Source organism: Helianthus annuus, chromosome 16, assembly GCF_002127325.2.
Source record: "Helianthus annuus cultivar XRQ/B chromosome 16, HanXRQr2.0-SUNRISE, whole genome shotgun sequence".
Taxonomy (NCBI): domain Eukaryota; kingdom Viridiplantae; phylum Streptophyta; class Magnoliopsida; order Asterales; family Asteraceae; genus Helianthus; species Helianthus annuus.
Genome location: NC_035448.2, coordinates 30,950,774 through 30,960,134, shown reverse-complemented (window position 1 = coordinate 30,960,134; position 9,361 = coordinate 30,950,774). Strand labels below are relative to the sequence as shown.

At 34.7% G+C, this 9,361-nt stretch overlaps 1 long non-coding RNA gene across 1 annotated transcript; it reads left to right on the top strand.

Moving 5' to 3' along the window:
* The first annotated feature begins 7,123 nt into the window (after positions 1 to 7,123).
* On the top strand, positions 7,124 to 8,106 carry LOC110918048. The gene is made up of 3 exons (XR_002581044.2): positions 7,124 to 7,308; positions 7,394 to 7,682; positions 7,775 to 8,106. It is a non-coding gene; the product is annotated as an uncharacterized LOC110918048 (long non-coding RNA).
* The last annotated feature ends 1,255 nt before the right edge of the window (positions 8,107 to 9,361 follow it).

Sequence of the window (9,361 nt, the reverse complement as noted above, 5' to 3'; positions counted from 1 at the left end):
ATATATATATATATATATATATATATATATATATATATATATATATATATATATATATATATATATATATATATATATATATAGGGTCGGGATTTAGAGAAAACGGTGGAAAATGTGAGAACGGTGAGAACGCTTATGGATAGATTGGCGCGGTGACATTTTCGTAAATAATATCAATCTATTACATGGACGCGCTTCATTAAGGGTAAAAGCGTCTTTTGACTACTCCAAACAAAACGCCATCTCATGAAAATAAAACGCCAAACAAAAATCACACACCATTCTAACTGAAAACGCCATTAGAAATAAAACGTCAAACTTAATTATAGTAAAGTCCCGCCAAAAAAATCCTATATATACAACAACTCAGACCTTCAATTAAAAGACACACACAAAAACCCCAAATGCCATATTTAATATATACCATTCGTCTGATAAACGCCAGAAAACCCAAATATCAAATATATTGTTATCAATAAAGTGTAGCTGTATGGTGTGGACAACATTGTCAGTTATCTTTCTTAATTGAGGATTAACAATGTTATCCATCACCATACAGCAACACTTTATTGATTTTAGCATGATCAAATTTACAGTTTTAAGATGGTTTATTTTGTGGCGTTCTATTTCTCGATAAAACGCCAAAAAAGATAAAACATTTTGGCTGAAAGGGTGTAAACTCAATAACATTTTGTTGCATGAGATGGACAAAAATTATAGAAAAAGAGGCTGATTTCAGACTTTGGGTTTCCAAACGGCGACAAAAAAAACTACTTCAAAAAACAAAAATAAAAAAAAAATCATACGAAAGTCGAAACAGCCAGTGAAGATGCTTCAAAAGAAGAAAGAGACTGGTGACAGTGAAGATTTGGAAGATCAATATTTATTTTGTTTAATTTTCTTTTTCAGTTGATTGTTATTTAATAACAACGCCATATCTAATAAAAACGCCAAAAAGCCAAATGTCTTACATCTTTGGCGTTTATCAAACCATCATAAAATTACTTTGGACAAGTATTATAAAAAAACCAAAAAAAAAAAAATAAAATAAAATAAAATAAAAAACAAACTTGAAAATGTAACTAGAAACAGTAACTTCAAATCAGTAATACTGAAGATAGGGAAAATTTATTATATTAGAATCTAAAACGCAAAACTTGAAAGATGGGACGTGTTACAGACTTCAGAGATAAAGCTTGTCAAAAACAATAATTACAAACAGTAACTGAAAAGACGAATACTTTATTATAATAACGCACCGCCTTACTTAGGCGCCAAAAAGAGATCCTATAAAATGATACGTCTCAGCAACTTCCATTTGATCAACCCAAAAAAAAAACAAACGGCAATACTACTAAATACCACTCACTGTAAAACGCCAAAAAAAAAAATCAAAGATGGCTAATATGCTTTCTTGGATATTCAGTATTGTTATTCGTGAAGTTTCACTGAATGAATTGTTAGCGGAGGCGAGTAACTCAGTAAGATTTTGCTGCATGAGATGGACAAAAATTCAAGAAAAAGATACTGATGTAAGTCATATGGCATTTTGTATTTTTTGTTCTTGAAGAAGGCTTGGATGAGAAGAAGAGATCAATGACACTGAATAGTGGGATGATTATAAAGATGAATATCAACATAAAGAAAAAGCGAAAAACCCACCCACACGTCATAGATCTGTCCCCAAACATCCACAAAAAAAGGCCACTTCAACAGACGAGCAGGCAAAATAATCAAACTGATGAGTTTGTTAAGTTTACAAAAAATGCCATATTTTTTTGTGACAGTTCTTGTACTATTAAAGAACAGAGAGACGGATGACAGTGAATATTATGAAGAGAGATCCGATTAGGATTTTTAATTTATTTTCTTCGCTAATTGTATTTTTTTTTACTGTGGCTGAAATATAATCTAACAATTGTAAAACGCCAAAATACCACAAACGCCAAAATGTTTATAAAAAAAAATAGAACAATGGGCCATTTTGTTTAAAACGCCTTGAAAAACATAGATATCCTGACCCCCCCCGGGTTCCAATGGCATACGATTTGAATAAACGCCATAAACACCAAAATGTTAATACGATGAAACCATTAAACGCCATTAATTATTGAATTTGGTTAACACCAAAAATTTTAAACCCCAAAAATTCAAATAATATTCGGAAAAGCGGAACTGGAAAAGCAGAAGATGAAAGGACAAAAAAGCCCCTCCGCCCTTCTCTATGCCGCGTGACATGTGTTGGGCCAGGATGCATTCTCGCCGTTCTCACACTTTTGAGCGTTTTCTCCTGATCCCGTTTCTATATATATATATATATATATATACACACACACATCTCCATACAAGCTAGCACTAGCAACAGAATGTTGTATGGCAATAACCATCACTGCTAACCCTTAGTTCAATGGCGTTGCCAAAGATTTCTGTAGTAATAAAGCAGACATAAATTGATGTAAACTAAGATTATTATCAACTAGAAAATTAAATAGGAGCCAAGCATAAATGATAAAATCATAAATGCTAGTCCAAGTTGTGTCACGTCCTTGTCTAAAATACATATTATATTCCTAAATTCGGGTCAATATGATCGCATCGACCTAAGAACTTTTGTAGCGATAACTATATGTTTTATTCTTTAATATAATTACATGACGTATTGTCTAGAGAATATAAGTAATTGCTTGTAAGCCTTTATAATCCTTATTCTATGATATGGTGCATATATATTGTTTTACAAAAGATTAAAAAATCTTATATGTACTATTTAAAGAAACGTCCATCTTGGAAATAAATATTAACTAATTCTTAGTTAGGTGCTATGTATGTATCATGCCATCTAATATGTATCATGTAATACGTGACACTTTATATAGTGACGGAACTAGCTCAAAAAGTTAGGGGTATCCTAACTTTTTTTTAGGTTCAGAGGTATCTTTTATATAACGGAAACGGAGTTGATAGATATTTTTACACTACGGAAATGGAGTTAAGGGGCATTTTTACACTACTAAGACGGGTTTGAGGGGTAGCTCATGCTACCCCTAGTAACACTCTAAGTCTGCCTTTGTTACATAGACAACCACATTTTCAATATCTACATCCTACATGGCGGGGAATGGTTCAGTTTTGCCAACTTTATAAAGCAAATCGATTTTCCCTTTTTTATAATGTTTAAGTCCTGCTCTCTTGGTTTTTCCAAACCCTTTGATATCACTGCTATCTGACTGGGCTAGGTTCGAACCCTGTCTTTCAGTTGATGATCTCTTTCTCTAATCCACCTTATAACCAAATTGTTATCTTACTTTAGGCAACATTTCAATTTTATTTCAAAGTGAACTTGCTGTAGTAATTTGTTATTATGTTAGTTACAATGAACATGCAGCTTCAATTCATGTTAAAAGCAAATAAGAAGCAAATATATAGAGATTATGTACACATTGTGCTGCACTGCTACAAATTATATTGAAAAGAAAACTGCGTTATAATTTACCTATATTTTTTTTCCTTCAACTAACTAATCTTCAAAATTGATCATCCACATTCGCTAATCATAAATGCTACTCTACACTCTTTTATTTGTAGCAATATATAAAGGTTGGGATTTTCTCACTCATTTGTACCTCAAAAGTATTTATTAACTATTTTTCCCCAGTTTCTCATGTTGTTTTGCTACTTATTTGTTGTGTATCTTTTGGATTACAGTTTTCACAAAAAGGTTTGTCGTCCACTGAGTTATGAACCCTCTTTGTTGATGTTTCACCGTTTTTTCCGTCTTGCCCGGAATGAGGATTGGTACACCATTGAGAAAACTCAGTGTGAGGCTCCCCTTCTTTCTACCATTGTTGGTCATACATATGCTTGGAAAAATCAGTTTTTTTTCATTTCCGACCAGTTACTTCCTTTTACTGTTGTTCCACGTAAATTTTCTGAGGGTTTGAATGAAAAGGAGCCGGAAGTCCATGAACTTGAACAGGGGTTGCTCCTCAGGCTTCGTTCTTACCATGCAAAGTTAAGGGCTTATCCTGAGGAGCTTCTTGTGGTTTTGAGTATTAACCAAAATTGGGTTGATTCTAATTTTGAATCAATCTTTTGTGTTGATCGGAAGGGTATGTATTTTTGTGTTTATCGTATCCTTATGTATTTGCTTAATTTTTTTATTGTTCTTGCATTTGCTTGTTTTGCAGTTGTGGTCCAGTTATCCAACATATGTTTATCTAAACCCAGATACAACTGCAACTCAAGTTTTGAAAGACAAGTAGAAGCACAAAAAACCTACACCTGTTTCATACAACCATAGAAAACAACATACATTATCGTTTGTCATATTAGGTACACAAGCAAAACAGGTGGCATCCCACAATCACAAGCTCACACTAGAATCACAACACGAACACTATTTCCTTCAGCCTAAACCTTGACAACTCTTGCAAGCCTACAAATGAAAGATCAAGAAGAGCTAAATGTAAGTTACATACAACTACCGACACATTAAACATCTTGTACACTGATACCCATTATAAAACATATTTCAAAGTTATTTAAAATTGCTGAAATATATATTTTTACATGAAATAAATTATTTTAAAAATATTCTATTAGACCATGGGGTGTGGTTCCCCTTCCCGCATGGCCACATCATCTCCACCTCACCTCCACATCATCACCTTCTTCTTCCTCTTCCTCTTCCCCCAACCCTAGGAAATGGTTTCCCCATCCACTCCATCCAATCAAAGCTAGAGAGAGAGAGATTCAAGAGAGATATAGAGAGAATGAAGAGAGAGAGCTTCGGGATGGTCGGGAGTTGAGTACCGACGGCACCGAAATCAATTCGGGGGGGGGGGGGGTGTTCCCGATCGGGGACCTTGTCCACCTCACCCTCCCGATGTCCTCTCCCGAACCACACCCCACCGCCTTAGTATAATTCCCTTCAACATAGCTACCTCTTTTAATCACCTTCACCAGAATACTAATAATATCCATAAATGCAGACGAAAACATTTGTATGCAATGCGACCATAACAGAGGTTCTTCCAGATCAAAACTGGTACTACACTACATGCCCGTTTGCTTCAGAACAGTTTACACAAGTGGTGACAAATGGGCGTGCCCCTCAGATGGTTACTATGACATACCCAAGTACATGTAAGATTTAAGAGCCGCTTACACAAAGTTAGGAATATGATTACATCAGCAAATTTTTTTACCGGCCTGCACCATTTTGTTACAACATGTAAAATAACATTTCACCTTTCACAGGTATCGTGTTGTCGCCACCATTAAAGATAGCAGAGGCACTACTGCTCTTGCAACCATGTTCAACAACGCAGTCAAAGCTTTGCTAAGAAGAGAGTCTTCAGATGTTGTCACGAAAGAAGTCATTCCAATGTTGATCGAATCAATACAAGGAAAAGAGATAAAATTCTACCTGCAAGCTCAAAAGGACAAACGCTCAGGAAACCTGAAATGCACCGTCAATAGAATTATTGAAGTAGATGTACCTACGCCTTCATCGCCCGCACACTCCATAAATCCACATACACCTCTGCAAAAACCTCCTGCAACAACTGTCGCTTCTGCTACAAAACGAACTCTTTTCCAATCGCCAGGTACCACACTATTCCAAAACCCATTTTCATATTTTGCATTAAAATATTTTATAATAACCTCACAAATGTAACACCGCAGACGATGACATCAGCGAACAAAGAAGATTCGCTACCCTGACTAAGAAGATTAGCTAAAAAAATATTTTGGCCCATAACAGGCGTACATCAGCTATTCATGTCTTTTGGACCACAACAAGCGTACATCAGCCGTTCATATGTTTTGCAGTGGTCTTTTGTAACTAAAGCAACCACTAAAACCTTAGCTGATACACTTGAAAACACTTGCACACGTAAAGCAAGTGTCATTTGTGGTTAAACTAAACCATGTTTATAAGCTTATGACTATCAAATCCAATATTGTTAGCTGCTACATTATTTAATATTCTATGAAAATATTAAACACAAGTACAAACCCCTAGTCTATATATTATATTAATAAATGAGATGATTTGGGCCATTTGTCTTTGAATGGTGGAGCCATTTTGCTTATGTGGCATTCATTGGTTTAGTGGAGGTTGATTTTGGGAGGGAATTTGTCTAATTAACTCTACACAAACTATATTTCACAATACACAAACCTCAATTTAAGTTTGGATGCGGGATCCGGCAGATATTGGGTCAGGCATTTGGGTTTCGATATAACCCATTAAGAATATGGACCTTATAAATTGCTTCCTCTCAATTATTGTACCAACAAAATATCAAACCTATACCTTTTTTCTCTCGGTTCTCTCTCTCTACCTACCCACTTGGATCTGCATATTCAATCAAGAATCTTTAAAAAGATCTAAGGTAAAACTACATGATGAAGGTTAAATATTGTTTGTTTATGTTGTTCGATCTTCAATTTATTCAAGAAAAGTTAAGTTTTTGATGTTGAAAACAGTTTCGGCAGTTGCTAATGTTTGTTGTTGTTCTTATTTTTTTGTAGATCATTAGACATATAGAGAAGGTATGTAAACAATATTAGATTGTTTGTTGTTGATGATGATTTTCATTATCCGATTCGAATCATATGAAAGGATCTTTTGTTGATGTCTTGATTGTCTTATGACGTTAATGATATTGTTTTGTTAGAAATACAATAATTTTTGATAATTTTTCTGTTTTTTTTTTTGTTTCTTTGTTGTTGATGATGATTTTGCATTATCCGATTTGAATCATATGAAAGGATATTTTGTTGATGTCTTGATTGTGTTATGATGTTACTGATATTTTTATTTACAGTCTTTTTGTTTGTTGTTGATGATGATTTACAGTGTTTTGATATTTTTTCATCCGGTATAATGTTTTGTTTCCGGTATAATTTTCTGTTTCATCTTTTATACTCATCCCTTATAATGTTAGGTTTCATTGTTTATGCTCGGTTTTTTTTACAGTCTTTTGTTGTTAGTAATAAATTTTATATTGTATTAATTTTGAATCGATTAAAGAGTATGTAAATTTTTAGTGTGTGATATATTTTTACGGAGTATTGATTGTGTTTCTAAAAATAAATTGTTTTTAAATTTTTTTGAAACTGTTCCTTTTTATTTTTGGTTTTTGAAGTTTCTCCCGTCACTACATTAAGTTTGTTTCTATAAATACTTTACCGTTTTATTTTTTAAAAAACCTTCATATTTAATTTTCAGATATGGATCAGATTAACAACAGTCCTTCATTTCTAAAGCTTATTGAGGAAGATGACCCAATACTTTTGGTACGTTTATTGGTTTTCTGATTACTAATCGTATTTTAAGTAAACTGATGTTTGTCTTTATTTTTATTTTGTTTTAAACTCATAGCAAATACCTAATGACTTTGCTTCAATGATGTGGGGAGACCAACCACCTTACAAAGAATCTGTTAAGATTGTTGATGGCAACAAGTTATGGTTTGTAAGACTGAAAAAACTGATTTGGGCCCTGTTTTTGCTGATGGCTTCACCAAAGTTGTTCGGGATAGTTGTATAAGAAAAAATGACTATCTTATGTTTCAGTCCTTTGGACCATCATCATTCTTTCTTTCGGTGTTTAAATCATTTGTTCATCAAAACTGCTTTATATCCAAAATCACACCTGAGAAGACGTTATTGTAAGTAGTATATATTATACAATCAGTATGTTGAATAATGTTTACTTTCTGTATGTTGGTTTTTAAATTTTTAATTATCACTACCTTTGTAGGTCATGGCTGATGAATTTTGGAGGCAATTTTATGGGAAAAATTTCAAAGGTTGTCAATCAACTCTTTATTTAAGAGATAGATTTTGGAACATTAAGATGGACAGATTAACTGACAGTTGTGTTTTTACTCATGGATGTTCTGAGATGGTAAACGATCTTGCCTTAGACAGGCGATCTACCTTTGTCTTTGCAATGGCTGGATATAAAACTTTCAAGCTTTCAGTCTTTAATCATCAAACCGGTACTGAAATTCAGAACAACAAGGTTGACTTAGTTGTTTTGGATGACTCGATCTATGGTGATGACGGTTATGATTTGGTTATCGCTGTAACACCCCGTGTTTTCAAATGTCAAAGTCAAAGTCAAAGTCCAAGTCAACTTTGACTTCTTTGACTATAATTAGTCTATTGTATGTTTTATTTGTTTTATGTAGAGTAAGTGTTGTTAATCGGAATGAATCGAAGTAATCGAATGTTTAATCGACGCGAACCGGTTTACGACTGTGAATAGTAGGAAGTAACAATGCGATAAAGTTAACTAATCAGTAATTAAACCGATCTAACCATCATCGAACTCAAATCGCGAATTATGCGAACTTTGGTTGTTGTTATACGTGTATGTGCCTTATGTGCTACCTGTGCGTGCTTACTTTATGTTTTGGGTGGTGATCAATCGAAACTCGAATCGAAACTCGAAACTCAAATCGAATGCAATCGAAATCGAATTATGGCGAATGGTAACGTAAGGATAGGGTGAAACGTAGATGATTGTATGTTAGATATAGTAGTTGGGACTGAAAGTAATTTGAATAGGAAACTCTATCGTACTCGTATCGTCTTCAATCGAAATCGAAATACCGAAAATCGTCGCACCGAACACTCGAACCAGGCTGTGGATCGATCAGGCTGTCAGCCGATCGAACAGCCCAGCCGATCGGACGGACTGTCCGATCGAGCAGGCTGTCCGATCGGGATACCTGGTTGATCGGCCAACCCTTTCCTCTTTTGGAGCCTATAAATAGGGCTGTCATTTTCATTCTTTCCACTTTTAGAAACTCTCTGACCGACCAGCTCGTGCTCCTCACCTTTTCTCAGATTTCTTCCAATTCCGGTAAGTTTTCATCCTAAATCTTGTAATTTCTTGATCAATGCACACTCCTACACCTTTCTATCTTTCAAATCTTGATTTCTAACCGTGGAATCACCAAGATCTAAGCATTATTGGATGATGTCATCATGGTGTTCTTCAAGAACATCATGTTTTGGCCCCAATCCACCATGAATAGCTCGGATCTAACCGATTTCCACATAAACAAGCTAAGATCTATCACGGATCTAAACATTTACATGATGTAAAGGATTGAAAGGAAGATTTCCAACTTTCTTTCAACTCTTTTACACTCAATGCCTTCAAATCGGTAGAAACGGAGCTTGAGTCAACTCACCAAACATTCTAGTGGAAGAGTGGTTCAAGATTCGGATTCTATCTATGAGGTTCACCGACTTCGGGTTAAACGTTAAACTGCCGTTCCGAACCGTTCACCGGCCGGACTTGGGTGATTCCTGTCCGAGCAGGAGAAACAAGTAA